General features: G+C 40.1%; 1 protein-coding gene across 1 annotated transcript in view; it reads right to left on the reverse strand.

The window, feature by feature from the left end:
* INSC (INSC spindle orientation adaptor protein) overlaps positions 1-17,015 on the reverse strand; it is a 144,399-nt gene that overhangs the window by 35,250 nt on the left and 92,134 nt on the right. The gene's annotated exons all lie outside the window — the stretch shown is intronic.

The following is a 17,015-nucleotide window of genomic DNA, read 5'->3' on the forward strand; positions in this document are numbered from 1 at the left end:
AAGCATGGAAAATCCTACTCTAAATAAGAATTTGTTTGTCAAAGTGAACAGATATTATGTCACAGTCTCATCTAAGTAGGGTGACCAGATGTCCCATTTTTAAAGGGACAGTCCCGTTTTTTGGGATTTTTTCTTATATAGGCGCCTATTACCCTCTACCCCCTGTCCTGTTTTTTCACAGTTGCTATCTGGTCACCCTATATCTAAGTCCCTGTTTGCGCATGTCACTTCACTCAACTTACCCAATCTTGCAATGAGCTCCACATGGGTGGAACCTTGAGCCAATACAGGATGAAGGCCTGTCAGCCTCGAGCCATGACAGAAACAAGATTGTTGTAGACCAGCAGTTTCTGGGAAGCTAACACAAGTATAGCATAGGCACATGCTGTCTCAAACCAGAGCTATAGCTATTAGCCTCTTACAAGTTTTGAAAAGTAAAGCAAAACAAAGCAAAGATTTGTACATCCTTGTAGATCTGGAATGACTGATATCTTCAAATTATGTTCCTTTTAGCAGGCATAAACATACACACATACACACTCTGTGGTATAGTGTCTCCTGTTGCATTTCAGTGTGTAACAGGGCATGATGTAAAACAGCCAACACAATGTGACAGCTTATATTGTAAAAAAAAATAATACCTATTACCCAGATAACAACAGGTAAGAGTGATGAAAGACCTATGGACTATGTCATAATCAATGTATTTGTAGACCGGTACAATTTGTTTTCTGACTGTGCTACATATTCCTGAATAATTCACCACGTTGCCACGAGGTAGGTAGATGTGCTATTAAGGCCGTTCTACATGTGTGAACACAGAAATTGTACACAATGATCCAGATTTTGCTATCCATTAATCCATGTAAAACCAGAGGAATTCCATCAATCTCAGAGTTGCACACAAATCTCAGTAATTGACAGTAGAATTAGGCCCTACAGTTAAAAAGTATTACCCCTTTGGTAAGCTTTGTTTGGAAGCTCTTCTAAAATCTAATTTTTTTCTATTTGCTTCTTCCCATGATTTCTGTTCTCTATCAGCTCATGGTAGTTGGACAGATTTTATAACTCGCTTTTACAGACCTCCGTCCAGAAGGAAGATTCAGAGGAGAACCAATTTCTTGCTCAAAATTTAAGTGGAGCTGGAATCAGCATTATAAATAGAAGGGGTAGTTTATACAATACCCTGTACTAAATATTTGATATCTCCACTTTATGGGAAAGACCCCCTCTTTAATAGTCTCCCAAATATTGTGTGTGATCCAGATGCTTGTCAGCTCCCAGTTAGACTACTGCAGATTAGTACGACTGCCCTGAAGAAGCTTGTGCAGTAGCCTGCAGCACTCCTATTAACAAACAAAGGCAGATGTAAGCACATCATGCCAATACTTGGAACTCCAATGGCTGCCTAGTCCTTCCTGCACTGAATTTAAGATTCTAGTCTACAAGGCACTTGGCTGGGTCTAAGATACCTCAAAAATCTACCTTTTCATGACCCTCTAAGGCAGCTATGATCCAGAGAGACCCTTGCACTAGACTAGCTCCCGGATAAGACTCTGATATGTTGGGCTCTAATGCTGAAAATGCTCTAAGATTTTTAAAATTCTACCAGAGGACATTAGATTGAGTCCAAGCCTGACTATCAACGAGCTGAGTCCTGCATTTAGGCCTAAACATAAAGCCTCACCCCAGTGTAGCATCTTCTGGGAACAACCCACTGTTTCTAAAATTGAAGGAGAACGATAAGGGGGGGAAAGGGAAAAAAAGAAAGAAAAAACAAGTATAACCCTTCCTTTCCATCCTCCCAATCCGTATTTGTGAGAGATTGGGAGGACTCAGTTAATATCTTATGATCTTCCACTAATGTCTTCACTTCCTAGGTGATGATAAATTGTTAATTTTGGGGCAAAATGAGTCCCTGGGGGAGTCCTTTTATCGCTTTATTTTAAAATGTGTTGTGGAGCTCCTAGAGGAAATGACAGGAGCTTATTCTTATAAGCGTGTGGATAAATAGAACAAACCCACATCAAAAACAAACAAAGAGGCACACTAGCATCAAGGGAAGCTTTGGGAATGTTGCCATGTAGGGCACACTTAATGCTCTCTCTAATTATTAGGCGGTACTTGAAGACTGCACCAGAGAGGTGCCTTAGATTTTGGATGTGTTGTTCTTCTGATTAGTCCCTCAACAACCCAATTTAGCACTTTTCAGAGGTATCAAGGTGCAGAAAAGATCTGAGCATCCTGTAGCATAGTCAGGAAGAATCTAGCCCCACCAAACAATGCCAGGAATGGCTTCCTGAGTGTCCTATGAAGTTCTGAGGACTGGCCATATGTAGTAAAGCAGTCAAGGCAGAACAACCTACCTACCTTGGGCTTCTGGGGAACCTACATGGACTTGTCAAATGCATTCACCAATCAAGCAATTTAGGCTTGTGGAGCTGTCTCATTCTCTCCACCCAGTCAATGTTTCCTTAAACCTTGCGCATTTTTAATGTTCAGTCATTCATCTCTAAATGGTTTGTTTAAAGCTTCCCTTGTTCCCATTTTAGTTATTTATTAATATACAATGCCAGGTTACCTTAAATGTCCCCATGGGATATAAATTAAGTTGCATGGTAAGCAATGGCAATTTCTGTACTCTAGAAGATCTATCAGATTCCTGGGAACAGGAATTACTGCCTTGAATATCAGTCATTGGGATGTACTTTTTAAAGAGAAATATAAATATTCAACGGGATCCCTATTAACATCAGGAAATACAACCAAGGAAATAACATCTCTTTGGGTTTTTTCCTAGTGATTACAAATGGTGTTTCGACTAGATACTCAAAATAATGACAGGAAGAGATGAATTGCTTTTCAATGTTAAATTTTTTTTTACAAGCTTTCAACATTAATCTACCTAGAGCAAGATATTTTCCTTCTAGTTATGGCAGAATTCTAAACTTGAAACTGGGGATTCACAGAACTCATTTAGCTCCAAGGTGTATTAATAGAACTCTGTCAAAAATTAGTATGTCCTCACAAATTGATTTACTAGCCAATGTGTGCTAGACATCATCATGAGCAAAAAAACCCAACCTACTTTGTCATCCTGAAGCCTTCCAGTATCACACCTTGTTTGGGGTGAAAAAAATGCTAATAATGATAGTCAGTTGAAAACAAATTATATATATTTCAAGACATTCAAAAAATACTGCGGTAGGGACTTGCTCAAACATTAGGTAACAGGTTACACAGACTTTCACCTCTAAAGTCACTGGTTCAAACCAAACCTAGGTCAATAATGACCAAGGTCATGACCTGTTGACTGTTATTCAACTACCTATGCAGAAGGACTTCAGTGCAATTGTTAATAGAGAGGAATCCTCATTCCCAAAACTGCCATCACAACACATGGCACTAAATTGCACCCTTGCTGACAGTCTCAGCAGAAAGGCCCAGGACTGAATGGGGATGAATACCTTGAATGAGAGTGAACCTCCCAGCTGCTGCTTGTGCATACTTTATGAATAAAGGATTTGTTTCCTGTTGTTTCATTCTAATAACTTTCCTGAGCACAATGTACATTTTAAAAGAAAAATAAATTCATATACTCAAATATGTTGAGATCTCAGGTTACATATAAACAGCAAAGCCGTATGAAAATCATTTAGAAAACTGACTCAGAAGAGCTAAAATAGAACTAAATACACAACATCAATCCACATAGAACTGCTGCTTAGAATATACATATAGTTACATAATTTACACTGTAAATGCATACAGATGCAATGCATGAGCATGCAGTGAACACAACTGCAAGGGAGTGTTTATTTTCACCACTGAGGAGAGAGACACAGACAGACAGACAGGACCATGCATGAGTTATCAGACATCTCCATTCATGAAGAGACAGAATTCACAGGCAAGTAGGGATTATAAAGCTATATTATCAAGAAGATCTGGCCACCTCTCAGAAAGCTGTGACAGAACTGTAGCCTCTCAATGCTGGCTTCCCTGTAATAATTGGACTAAATAATAAAGCGCCAAAAATTTGAACCATGGATGCCTAGATATCAATTTAGAGCCTACCTTTAAACACTCAGGTTTGAAAAATATGGCTATATACACATCAGAATGGCATTGTAAGGATTAATTAGTGTCTATACTATGCACTGAAGTATTATTAACCACTAATTTCTATTTTCCCTAAGTAAAATTCAGAATAAAACTCACTATAACCAGAGTTTCAAAATAATCAGTCTACCTCTTTCATGGTTCCACTTTTCAATTCTCCCCCATTGTTTCTGAACAGCCAGGCTTCCCATCATCAACTGTGGCTGTCAGGAACTGCAGCAGGATCTGTCTTTGCCCCTGCTACTGTGTGGCCTTCAAAAGGTATGTCTTTGCACCATGCAATTGCAGATGGACTCCACATACCCACAAGAGTTGCAGGGCTCTAACAGGACTCATTTTCTTTCCCCTGCCTCTCATTGCTCTGAGAGTGAGTAGAAAGGGGAATATGTAAAGTCCCTATTTCCATTTTATTGCTTTACTCAGAGCCATGGCCACAGATCTCAGAGACCCAACACTTTCTGTGCTCAAGGGCTGGCAAGTCCAGGTATCCAGAAGAATGAACCACAAACACCAGAGCCTAGCTACTTATACATTGTCCTTCTATTCATTGAGCAAGTAGGTGGCATCAAGTGTGGGAATACGAACACAGTGGCTAAGGAATTTTTATGACCAGTATTTTACATTTAATTCCCATGTCTTTGCAAGGCATATACATTTTGTATCACTAAAATGCAGCAACCAAGCAGCCTGCAACACACAGTAGAGGTGGGGAAAGCAGATCAAGGGCATAAGGACAAATCTCCTACTGTTACAAATCATGATATGGAGTATTTTATGTCTCCATTGCCCAGCAACTTGCATCTTGGTGTCTTAACCAGAAGTTCTCCCCTGCCCCCAACACAGGAAACTTCATGTAACTAAACTGATCTTCCTTGGAAACATATGCTGACTCAGCCATAACAGAAATTGAAGCTGTGATTCCATTGAGTCTAAATATTGCAAACCTAAGGATTAGACCACCACCAAGGATTAGACCACAGGGGCACGATTTCCTAGGCAGTGTAATACCCCATTCCCTCCAACATACTTTAGGTCCATTTCTCCAGTGACTTGCATCTTGTATAGTCATTTACACCCATGCAAGGTAGGTGTAAAATGCTACCACTTGTCTGAGTGGAGAACTGTGATCTGAAAGAAAAAAGAAAAGGGAAAGTGCCAGAGACTCCATGAAGTCCCCTAGAGACTTCACTTCTGCTATCCATTATATGGGGGAAAGGCTCAGATAGTTTTGCAGTAAAAAACCCTAAGACAGATTGCCTATTTGACTTAGTTGTCTATCAGCCTGTGTTTATACTGACTTGGTGCAGGAGCAAAGGACTATGCAAACTACAAGACAAATGGAGAATCAACCCATAGTGTGTAAAAGATGGATCCAATTGAACGATTAAAGCTTCTGCCCAGTACTTGCTGTTTATACCTAAACGCCAGTATCAAAATATAAAGGACAAATGGCCATCCCTCGGTCTGCTAACGACTTTTGCTTTCATACTTTTGATATGCTGAGTTGCTGTAGTTGGAAAAGGGGACTTGATTTAATAGTGAAAATAATATAAGAAGGATATATCCTGGCTGGCCCATAAAAAGATACGCTTGGTATTTTAGACTCATAAAAGGCAGGTTAGTCATCTTTATTTTTTCTTTTCCAATGATGCAATAGGCCAGCAAATTTAGCCTAAGATCTGCTTGATGCAGTTTTGGCAACGATTTAAAAAAAAAAAAAAAAAGCTCCAGCAAGCAACACCATTTATAAGTGTCCAATAATAAATTTTAAAATGACAAGAGAACAATCTAATAAAAGCACTTAAACATCCAAAAAGAAACTGCTGCTCAAAGCATTTATATAATTAGCTTTTACACTGAAAGGAACTTTGGATAGCTGCCCTGTTTTCTGTTCTGGTGAGGTAATCAGATAAATGTCAAATTCGCTCATCACCTTGGCAATACAAAAGAATGGGTCAGAGCCATAACACAAACAAAGGAATTCTATGAATGCAACAAGATTCTGCAGAGACTTTGCATTTGAGGAATGTTATTTGATAAGCACTTTATTATATGCATTATTGATATTTCAATATTGATTATTGGAAAAGCACAGGGAGCTTGAATTTGTAAGGGCACAACCTTATTATGTAAAGTTAACTGGTGTAACAGATATGGATGGGAGACTGATTTCATGCACAGATGTCTTCTGGACAGAAATGATTCCCATTTATCACAAGAGGAGTGAAAAAAATATAGCCTTGTCCAGTGGCGCTGGAACAATTTTTATAGCGAGGGTGCTGAGAGCCATTGAACTAAACTGTATATCCTGCATATGATGGGAACCACTTCAAGCCAGGGGGTGCAGCAGCACCCTAATTCCAGCACTTATGGCCTTGTCCTCTCATCATTTAATGTTTCTGAGAGAACAATGTGTATTGAAGATAGGGTTCTGTAAAAGCAATTGGACTGGCTCTGGTGAAATCCTGGCATTTAATGAGGTGGCTAATATGGAATGTCGGAAAAATTACATTTATGACCTCCTGATTTGGAGTATTATGTACAATGAAGTCTTAACCTTTAAAGTATTGAGGACTCCTCTTGTATCTTCTGTAGCAAGATCCTGAAGCAAAATAATCTCATCTTCACTTCAACCCATACTGGAAAACAAGAGCCCTTCTACCTTTATATCCATCCTCTACCCCACAAGCGCACTGCAACAGGCCTTTTCCAGAGAGCTGATCACCTGACACTCCCTGCCCATCCTCCACTGACACCTAATTGATTTCTACTTACAGTTCAGTTTCCATGTTGGTTTCTCCCCATTCCCTGACCTGAGCTCCCAATGTGATTCACTTTCCCCATGCTGGTTCTCAATCTGAGAAGGTGAAGGAGAAAGATCCTTAATAGGTATCAAGCACTTTCCCATAGACTCCCATAGTCAGCTCCCCTGGATATGCTAGCTAGGATATAGGTTCTGCTGGGGAGAAGCAGCAGTTTAAAGAATTTCTTCCCTATACTCCAGCAGAGGAGAGGCACAGCCTCACTGGAGGAGCTGTGCTGCCAAGGGAGGAAATGTTGTTTCACCAAAGGGTGCTCTTACTGTGAAAACGGACAAGAGGAAGGGCAGTGGGATTAGAAGCATGAAGGGGAGAGAAACAAGGGGTGTGGGGAAATGCTCCAAGTTGTGTTCCACCCTTCACAGGGTGGATGTCCCACATTTTGGGGTTGAAAGTGGAGACTGCATCCCATAGTGCAACATTGGGAGGAATGGGGAAAAAATATCAAAGTTGACTTTGAGGTGAACTTGGTTTTTCTTTCTTCCACCCTTACTATGTATTAGTGTTTAGCACCTGCAATTTGAAGCCAGAACAGAATAGCTGGGAGCTACAGGTAATGAGATGAACACTATGGCAGCTGAGAAACTAAAAAGCAATGCATTCAGTATCAAGGCAGAATAGCTGAAAGCTACAGAGCTGGATTACAACTCGAACATAAACCATACTGACAAATTATTGTGGTAGGAGGGGAAGGGGGAAATGATCACATTTGCCTTTGTGCAGAAGAAAAATATGTCTCAGTCATTAGCTCCACACTCTTGTAACAGACCACACTACATTTTCAAAACTACAGTATGAAACATTAAATGACCTTCCACTGTATTGCAACTGTTCAAAATGGAATACAGTGGTATACAATATATCCTTATTTCAATGAATGGATATTTAGGAGCATGAATCCCTGATCATCAAGATGGAACTATATCCTATAATTATAATCCTATAATGCTTCATCTTTACTGTCTATGGATTTTTTTTAAACTCATCTTGCACTTTTTAAATGCAAAAGGCCTACATTTTTGCCTACAATTTCCACTTAAAAATTATGAAATTAGACAAAAAATAATTCCACCTTCCGTATAGCAAACTATTTCATATTTCAGCAGTTGCCAGTTTGAGCTGCTGTCCAGATCCTCAACAGGTGTCAGCTGGCATAGCTCCACTGACGTTGTGGGAGCTCTGCTTATTTACACCAGCTAAAAATCTGGTTCACCGTTATTAACCCAAGAAGATACAGAGTAAAGGCCAAATACAATTGTTACCATTAAAATACCATGCCAAGAAATTAGCACTAGAAACATAGGACTGGAAGGAACTTTCTGGGTCACCGAGTCCAGTCGCCTTCTATCATGGGCAACCTAATCATATAATCATGTTTGTAACCTTAGCAAGCCATATTTACAGCAGTGTTTGTGATATTCCACTACTTTACCCTATTTTAAGTATAGGGAATACCATGCTAACACTATCTAGTAGTAAATAAAAGTTGCAACGACAGGGGTTCTGGAACAATTTTAATAGTGGGGGTGCTGAGAGCCACTGAATCAAACTCTAAGCCCTGTATATAATGGAAACCACTACAAGCCAGGGGGTGCAGCAGCACCCCCAACACCCCTAGTTTCAGCACCTATGTGCATGGATTTTTATTGCTACAACTGAACAAAGAGGCCATGGGAATTAATTGTACATAACCCATTCTTTTTACAGTAAGGGATGGTGTGGAACTTCATTTAGGCTGATCAGCTTCAATGCATATAAACCTAGTGGATTTCAAATTGCTGGCAAGTGTCATCATATTTTGTTTCAATTGGCAACTGATGATTGAGCCCATATTGTTCTCAAAACCAGCCTGGAGTTTTGAATTGTCCTCCCTCCGAAGGTGACTGCATTATTTAAGGGATATTTATTCCTCACTGTGCTTAGCCAATGAAAGGTCTTGGTTTTGGGGTGTTCCCTGCCCTCCCCAAAAAAATGAAAAAAAAATGAGAGAAGAGAAGATCTGCTCCACTATCTGAGGAATACTGTCATATGGTATGTCAATGAAAGATCTTAGACTTATTGCACAGGACAAATGGACAATTGACTAAAAGCTGCCTTTAAACACACAGCATGAAATTTTGTTTCATTCAAAAAATGGCTATCCCTAATGCAGCAGGTCTTGCAATAATAGTGAGGGAAGAAACCAAAACCAACCGTTAACAGGAAGGGTCTTGTGTTTCATTTCTGATTGCAAGGGCTTTGTTGGACCCCTTCTATTATTTCATAGAAGTGTGGCATCAAAGTTTTGGGCTCATTGGGACCAAGAGGTAAAGAACAGGTTGAGTCCTAACCCTCAGATACCATAGATATACTAATCATGGCAATCAACTCATATTCCCTGGTCTTCGGTATTTAGGGATGAACTAGGCTGGTCACAGATAAAGCACCCTGATTACTTGTAAAACATTGGGATCAACAGAAATTACGCTGTTTTAGGCCCAAGCGTACCTTCTTGTGCAGACAGGAAAGAAAAGGTCCAGCAAACTTCCACAAGGCTCATGTCAGCAGTTTCCTTCAACTCTTCTCTTCAAGGATAAAGGGCTTAGATAAGAGACAGGGTACACAGCCACACAGATCCCAAGAATCTATATGAGGAAGGGAACACACAATCTTACAGAGTGTTCTCCTCTTTACTGCTTCTCTGATTTGCCTCAGCAAACCAAATCAGGACCCATGCTGCTATTGGCCAAGCACCTTACACCTACACAACCCCTTAAGGCACAAGGCCAAAGTTAACGTGGCTTCAGGCCACGCTATTTTAAAATGCATTATCCAGTGTCACAGGAGAAGAGAATGCCAAGGAGAAAGGCATCCGTCTCTTTTTGCTACACCCCTTGCAGAGACCCAGCTCTTCAATACATCCATAGTGTGGGTGCTGTGGGTTTCAAGGAGGGCTGGGGGGACAGTGCTATGGGGCCAACGTCCACCCCACCCAGCCAGAATCCATCCTTCTTCTGCTTGATTACTATGCTATTATAGCTGGTATTAAGTGTTTGTCATATTGGATTCTTAGGTTGTATCTATAACATTGGAAGGAAAACTATTGAAGAACAGTGACTGCTCTGCATAGGGCTCAGTACTGATGGGACAACATTTTTAAATGTTTCCCAGTTTGTACTCGGGCAGTATTTTGTCAGCACTGTACTTCCTGCTCTTTATCAGTGGCCTGGTTCTCCCCCTCTGTGTCTCCCTCCTAGCCAAGATGGCTGTTTAAAAACAGCAGCAACAATATGTGTCAGCTGGAACTCATGTGGGTCAGCTGTAGGGTCAGGGGCTTGTGCAATGGGGATCACTATTTTTGTCTGTGTATGATAAAGTTTGGGGTTGAGATTTCCCAGACTATTTGAGGGCTGATTGAAACCAAGTCAAAAGGCTTCTATCTCATCTAGCCCTAGAGTTCTCTGGCTTAATACGCTGGTTTATTTTTAAAATTGTAGAAATCTATATTCTATTTGTAGCCATCTCTGATGTCTGCATTACAGATTCCACAAATTATGGTCCTGTTTCTTTTAAATAATGAATAAGGCTTTACATTTTATACTCTGGGTCTGCATTTCATTAAAATGAAGCCACAAAAAGAAAAAAAATGGACTGAGCAATATAAGAGGAGAGAAATGGTCACATAAGATATAATAATGCTGAACAAGTTGCTGGGACCCCGAAACCTGGGTTTAAACAAGGACTGTACATTAGCAGTTGCCACGTAGCCCTCATTTTTATTTACCCTGGGGAATCACAGTCTGAGACAAAAACTACTCCGATATACAAACAAGAGGTCTAGGCCTATGCATAGCACGGCACTCTTGGAAATGAGATGTGTTCACTGAAAAACATGTTCCAATCATCTAGTTTTAAATAAATAACGTCATAGGCACTTGATTGCATGAGGACACATTATCAAACACCTGGTGCCTGGCATTTAGAAACAAGAGCCTTATTTCAATACATTTGATTACTTTGTATTTTTTGGTTGAGTCTTTTGGAGTGACACTGGATTTTATGCTCAAAAAGTGCCTGTCAATGTATTCCCAGTAAGAAAAAAAAAATTCATAGAGGACTCTTCTGGTGTATTACAATGATGAGAAGCCTTCCCCTCTCTCCATCAATCCAACCAAGAGCTGGACTCAGGGCACAATCAAAGACGCAGTGATTATCAATGAATTTAACTCTTCATATTCCCTTTTCCCTCGCAGAAAATATCTGACATACTTTTGTTGTAGCTTTAGATTGAGTACATTCAGGCTTCTGACAAGGGAATTAAACACATACATTCAACTCTTTCGTTGGGTTAGGGAGGATCCTTGGATAATTTGAAAAAATAAAGTGAGTAGTAAATAGTAGTACACCTACATGTACCAAACAAACCCACATTAAGGTCAAGTCCTCACACAGACCAAGAGAAACATATACAATTAAGTAAAAGCTGACAAATCCATCCTTAAACCAGAACATTATGCCACAGGGGTTGTGGCAGGAAGCACAAGCGATACTTTAGAATAAGCAGTGCAGGCGTATGCAAGGTATAAACACCACAGGTTGCTGCTTTACTCACTGCAAGTTTAGGGCTCCAATCCTGTAAATGCACGTGTATGGGCAGGCGATTACACAGCTCATTTTCCTGGACGTAAATTGTTCATGAACCAATCCCATTTTCTATTAACGAATGAACTATTCATAAGTATTTGCCAAACACCTCTTTCAAATGTTTCCCATTTTAAGGTAGTCACTAATTTTAGTCTAAAAGTTAGCTACATCCTTTGCAAATTTGTGTCTCTCCCCCAGCTCCCACACAGACACTTTTATTGTTGAAAGTTATTTGCATCAGAATCATAAAACTCAGGTTAGAAAAAGGGTTGTTTACACTAAAGGAAGGAATCCCACAGCATCTTCAGCTTCCTGCATGAACCATAATTGGTGTCCCTCATTTTCACTCTTGTCACACATGGTGTCCCTAATTTGGGCCTTGGCAGAAGTGCTTCTAAACTGCATATCTCCCTGACTGGATGAGTTCCATCAAAAAGTTGCATCTGACAACTAGACCACTTTTTTAGTGGAGTGCATGTGCAGTAATCAGATGCAAAGTAACAATCTGATATTTTCTTTAAGTAGTAGTCAGCGAGTATATAGAGCACCCATCATTCAAAATGAGATTTTAAAAATATGCATAAGTGATATAACCCATAGTATGGGTTCAAAAACATGCCTATATTCCCTTTTTAAAGCAAAGTTTATTTTTGAATTATAAAACCACCACTAGGCATCAAGAATTAATAAAATTCTGTTTGTTCAGGTCATACCTTAAAAATGGCCTTGCAATTATTTTAGCAAATTGATTTAAATAAGTTGGCTCCAGGCCTGAGCCTGCGCGTGCCAGGTTTCATCTGCAGAGAATTTTTACAGCTAAGTTGTAAAGACTTAAGATAATGGTTTACAGAAGAAACATTCACAGCACCTTAACCATAAAACTTCTCGTGGATAACTTTATAAAAGAGTTTGTGTTGTAATAATGGCAAGGGACATGACCGCTTTATTATGACGACAACAACAATTCACTACGTAGCAAAAGGTTAGACCTCTAGCTGGTATATGTCAGTGTAACTCCATTGACTTCACTGGAGTCAGGCTGACTTAAACTAGCTGAAGAATCTTCTCTTTACGGGTAAGAAGATCCTTTTTGTCGCCTACAAATACTAGTTTATATCATGGCAGTTACACCAAAATATTTTAATTTGGTTAAAATAGAGATTCAAGCTTAAATTCAGCTGTTTACACAAGCATCCATCTGGACGAACATTTAGAGACATGCTATGAACCATCAGATGAAATTATTTCACAGCAATATCACTTAGAAATTACCTGATATTTCTCCTTTGTAGAACAAATGCTGAATATGAAAGGGATGTAGTTTTTGTGTTGGAAGCAAGGATATTGCTGAGAGGCTAGAATGATGAAGTCATTATACCAGCTGAATATTTCCTCTTCCTTCCTTCAGTACTGTTTGCCTACTAACTGCTGCCCTGAGGATGCTTTCCTATATCGGAACCTTGATGGATAAGAAAACAATCAATCCATCCACTGGATCATGGTATACACACGAGAGGTCTAGTCAGGTACCTGATGAATCTGCTTATGGCTGACAAGCCCAATCTGAGAGCGACATAGCTTGTTACATGTTTCACAGATCCACATGTTGTCTGAGTTGGAATCCAAAATTACAGTATGCTGCTTTCTTGTTTCTCTATTTGCTTCCATCGGCTGGTCAAAGCTTCATGTTGAGCTGCACCTTGTGCCAGATATTCCCTCCAGATTGGACAGGATTCTGTATGGACCTCCAAGCTGTCTACATTGCAGTTGAATGACTTCATATCATTTTTATAAAGGGCTACCTCACTTTCTAGAGCCATCATGAATCTTGCTGTACAAAAATATTCTTGGGGATATGGTCTCTTCCCATTCTTCTAACACGATTGAGCCATCACAACCTCCTCTTCTTAATAGTGGTTTCTAAATGCGTCAGTCCTGCGCACTCCAGCACCTCTACATTTGGTATTTTGTCTTCCCACTTTATTTTTAGGATCTTGCACAGGTATCTCATAGGGAAGCTGTTCAGTCTCCTGATGTGCCTAGCATATGTAGTCCACATTGCTGAACCATAAAGCAAGGAGGACAGCACACAAAAGTTTCAGATTTGCCTCTTCACCTTAGTCAATAGTTTGATGTTATTCCATACACATTTCTGAAATAGCCTGAAATTCTTAGCTGCTTTTTCAACTCTGTTAGTCAGTTCAATCTGAAAAAGTCAAGATTCCTGCAGATTGTAGAACCCGAGTAGCAAAAGCTGTTAACAACTCCAAGAGATTTACATTCCTGAGTAGTGTCAGACATTGGTTCTTTCACCACTTGGTACATGATTACAGTCTTCTTGAAACTAATTGTCAACCTGAAGCTTTTTCATGACACAGAAAAACTGCCCAAAGAGATTTTGCAGAGAAGATTCACTGTGGGCAAGACAGACTGCAGTCATCCGGAAACAGGAAATCTCTCAGAACCAGATTTTTTACCTTGGTTTTCCATCTAAACCTTACGATGTTGAACAATCCTCCAGCTAGTGTGGTGCAAAGATAAAGCCACCATTGCTGTCCTTAAATACGTGAAAAAGCAGGAATGAAAAGTAGACACTAAGGAGTACAGGGGCTATGACACACCCATTGCACCCCATTGTTGATATCAAAGGCATTTGATTCTTTGTTTTCATACACTTCAATTGCCTTCATACCATTGATGTAATGACCAAATGATGTTCAGTTTGGGGAGACAACCCAGCTTCTTCAGAACAGTAAAAAGGCCCTGTCTATTGACCATATCAAAGGCCTTCATCAGATCGCTGTACAGTGGTGTTCATTTTTCTTTACACTTCCCTTGTAGCTGCTTGACCAAAAATCTATCAATGGTAGAGTGTCCTGAGTGAAAACCACACTAACTTTCAGGATAGATTCTTTCACCTAGAGATTGCAGCGTAAGGAGCATAATGCAAGTGGTGACAACATTTCCAATGATGTTCCACTGGGAAATACCTCTATAGTTGTCTCAGTTGCTTATATTCCCCTTGTGTTTACATAATTGTATAAACCAAGCATCTTTGAAATCTTGCAGTACCACTACCTCTTCCCAACAAAGTAATGTCACTTCATGGAGCTTTTGGAGTAGTTAGTTGTTGGCACATTTGTAGATTTCAACAGGCAAGTAGTCATTGCTGGATACCTTGTTTCCAGGAATAGCTTTCTACAAATTTTCTAATGCAGGCTCATTATCCAGATCCATCAGAACTTCAAAATGTGGTAATGCTTCAAGTTCTTCATGTTTGATTTCAGTGTCACTGGAGTGTAGAATTCCATAGTGTTCAGTCCAATGCTTGAGTTTTTGTTTATCGGTGAGGATATTTCTGTTTAAGTCTTTCATTGGAGATGTTTTCTTCTTTACTAGACCAATTGCTTGTTTAATGCCTTCATACATTCTGGAGCTATCACATACATCAGCTGCTTTCTGAATATCATAACAGAGTTTCAACCAAAAATCTTGGGCATACCTCCTGGCCTCCTTTTGCATTTCTCTTTGAGCCTCTCTCAAATTTTCCAGGGTTACAATGTTGGGAGATTTCTTTTAGATGGTTAGTGCTGTCCTTTTGTTCTAAACCAGTGATAGAAGGGTTCCAGAGTACTCTTCAAACCAGTCAGCATTTTTCTTACATTTTTTTGCCAAACACTGTTACAGCAGCATTGTACATGTTGGTTTTTAAGCTTTCCCAAGCCTCGGTTGCTGAGTTTTTAGGTAAAAATCTTACTTTCACAACTTCTTCATGGAATAGCTGCATCCCTCTACATCTTAGTTTGGCTGATGTCAATCTGAAGGCAACTGGTAGTTTTACTATGATGGATTTTTTGGCATTGATTCTGACTTTGCAGCAGACTAAGGCATGATCACTGTCACAGTCAGCACTGTGATAAAACCTCCATGGTGCAAGACTTTTCAGGTTGCACCTGGTAAGTTCTAGATCTAATTGGTGCCAGTCTCCTGACCTTGGATGTTTCCACAATGTCTTTCTTATGTTTCTCCCAGCGAAGTTGGTGTTGGTAACACATAGATTTTGACTTGCACAGAGTTCTAACACGCGCTGGCCATTTTCATTCATTTTACCAATTCCATGTTTGCCCAGAATACCAGGCCAATTCTCAAAACTGCATCCAACTCTTGCATTAAAGTCACCAAGTATTATAATGGTCTAATTTCTGTGAGTTCTCAATCACTTCAAGCCATTGGTAGTGAATGTTCTTATCTTCATTGCTAGCTTGAAGGACAGGCACATAGACACTAAACAACATGATGAAACCATTCTGTGTGTGCACTCTGAGCATCATAGGTTCAGTAGATAGAGCATTGGAGCTTTCACAGGAAGATAGTAAGCTGTTTCTAACAGCAAAACCTATTCCCTGTTCTCTCCTTTCTCCTACTGGTTTCCCATGCCAGAATATGGTGTAACCATTCTCTTGGATAGAACCTGTATCAGAAACTCTTCTCTCAGATAATGCACCAAGGTCAGAGTCCAACAAATTTGTAGTTTAGTTGTGCCATAGTTTGGAAATCAGAGTCAGAATCAAATGCAGGGGTCAGGGTCTGAACAGTCCAACCTCCAAGTCACTTTATTTCACTTTGGCCAGGATAGATCGGGTTGGAGCACAGCTTTTTTGGCCCACTTTTTCTAGGATGCCTTAGTAGCTGCCTCCGGTCTTTTATGCCCTTTACGGAGTCCTATGACCATCACACCAAGACCTTTGATGTGTACGCCTAGACAAAAGGATGGTGGAGTGAAGTCTGCCCTAGATCTACCATTCCCTTTAAGACCATTTAGACAGAGTCCAAAGGCCAGACCGAGTCAAGACATTCAGTGCCTCAATGGTCGTAGCTTCTGTTGGTGCTGACTGCCTAATGCCTCAGCAACATGGCTTTTTTGTCAGGATGATGTCCCTTAGCCTTGCTCCAACCAAGGAATACCCACAAGGCAGTGCGGGCTAGGATTTTAAGGTGCCCTATACTCGCCTTACTCTGAAGGTTGCAACATTGTGGCACTTTATAGAAGCTACCCCACCATAAGTAGCCCCATGGCATTGCCACTAGGCCCTCCAGTCAGATGCATAACCAGGAGGGTATGGGGTCAGGCATAAGCACACGCTTAAGTGCTTTCCCAAATTGTGTCCCAAGTTTATCATCCTCTCCAGGCAGCAAGAAGCAGACATGGCTCCAAATGCGATCACAACTCTCTGATAATATGACAGTTCAGATCTGGACTCAAATCAAAATTTTGCATCTAAGGCTCATTTCGGTAAGATAGTAACAGGCAAGAACACCAAACTGGAAGCCACTCAGACATTGGGGAAGTTCAGATAGGGATCAGAACAATAGCTCAGGATCTTCTCTGACTAAAAAATATTTCATGTAGCAATATCTTGCAATTCAGTGTTGTTTATGCTATTAGTAGTG

Source organism: Caretta caretta, chromosome 6, assembly GCF_965140235.1.
Source record: "Caretta caretta isolate rCarCar2 chromosome 6, rCarCar1.hap1, whole genome shotgun sequence".
Lineage (NCBI taxonomy): Eukaryota > Metazoa > Chordata > Testudines > Cheloniidae > Caretta > Caretta caretta.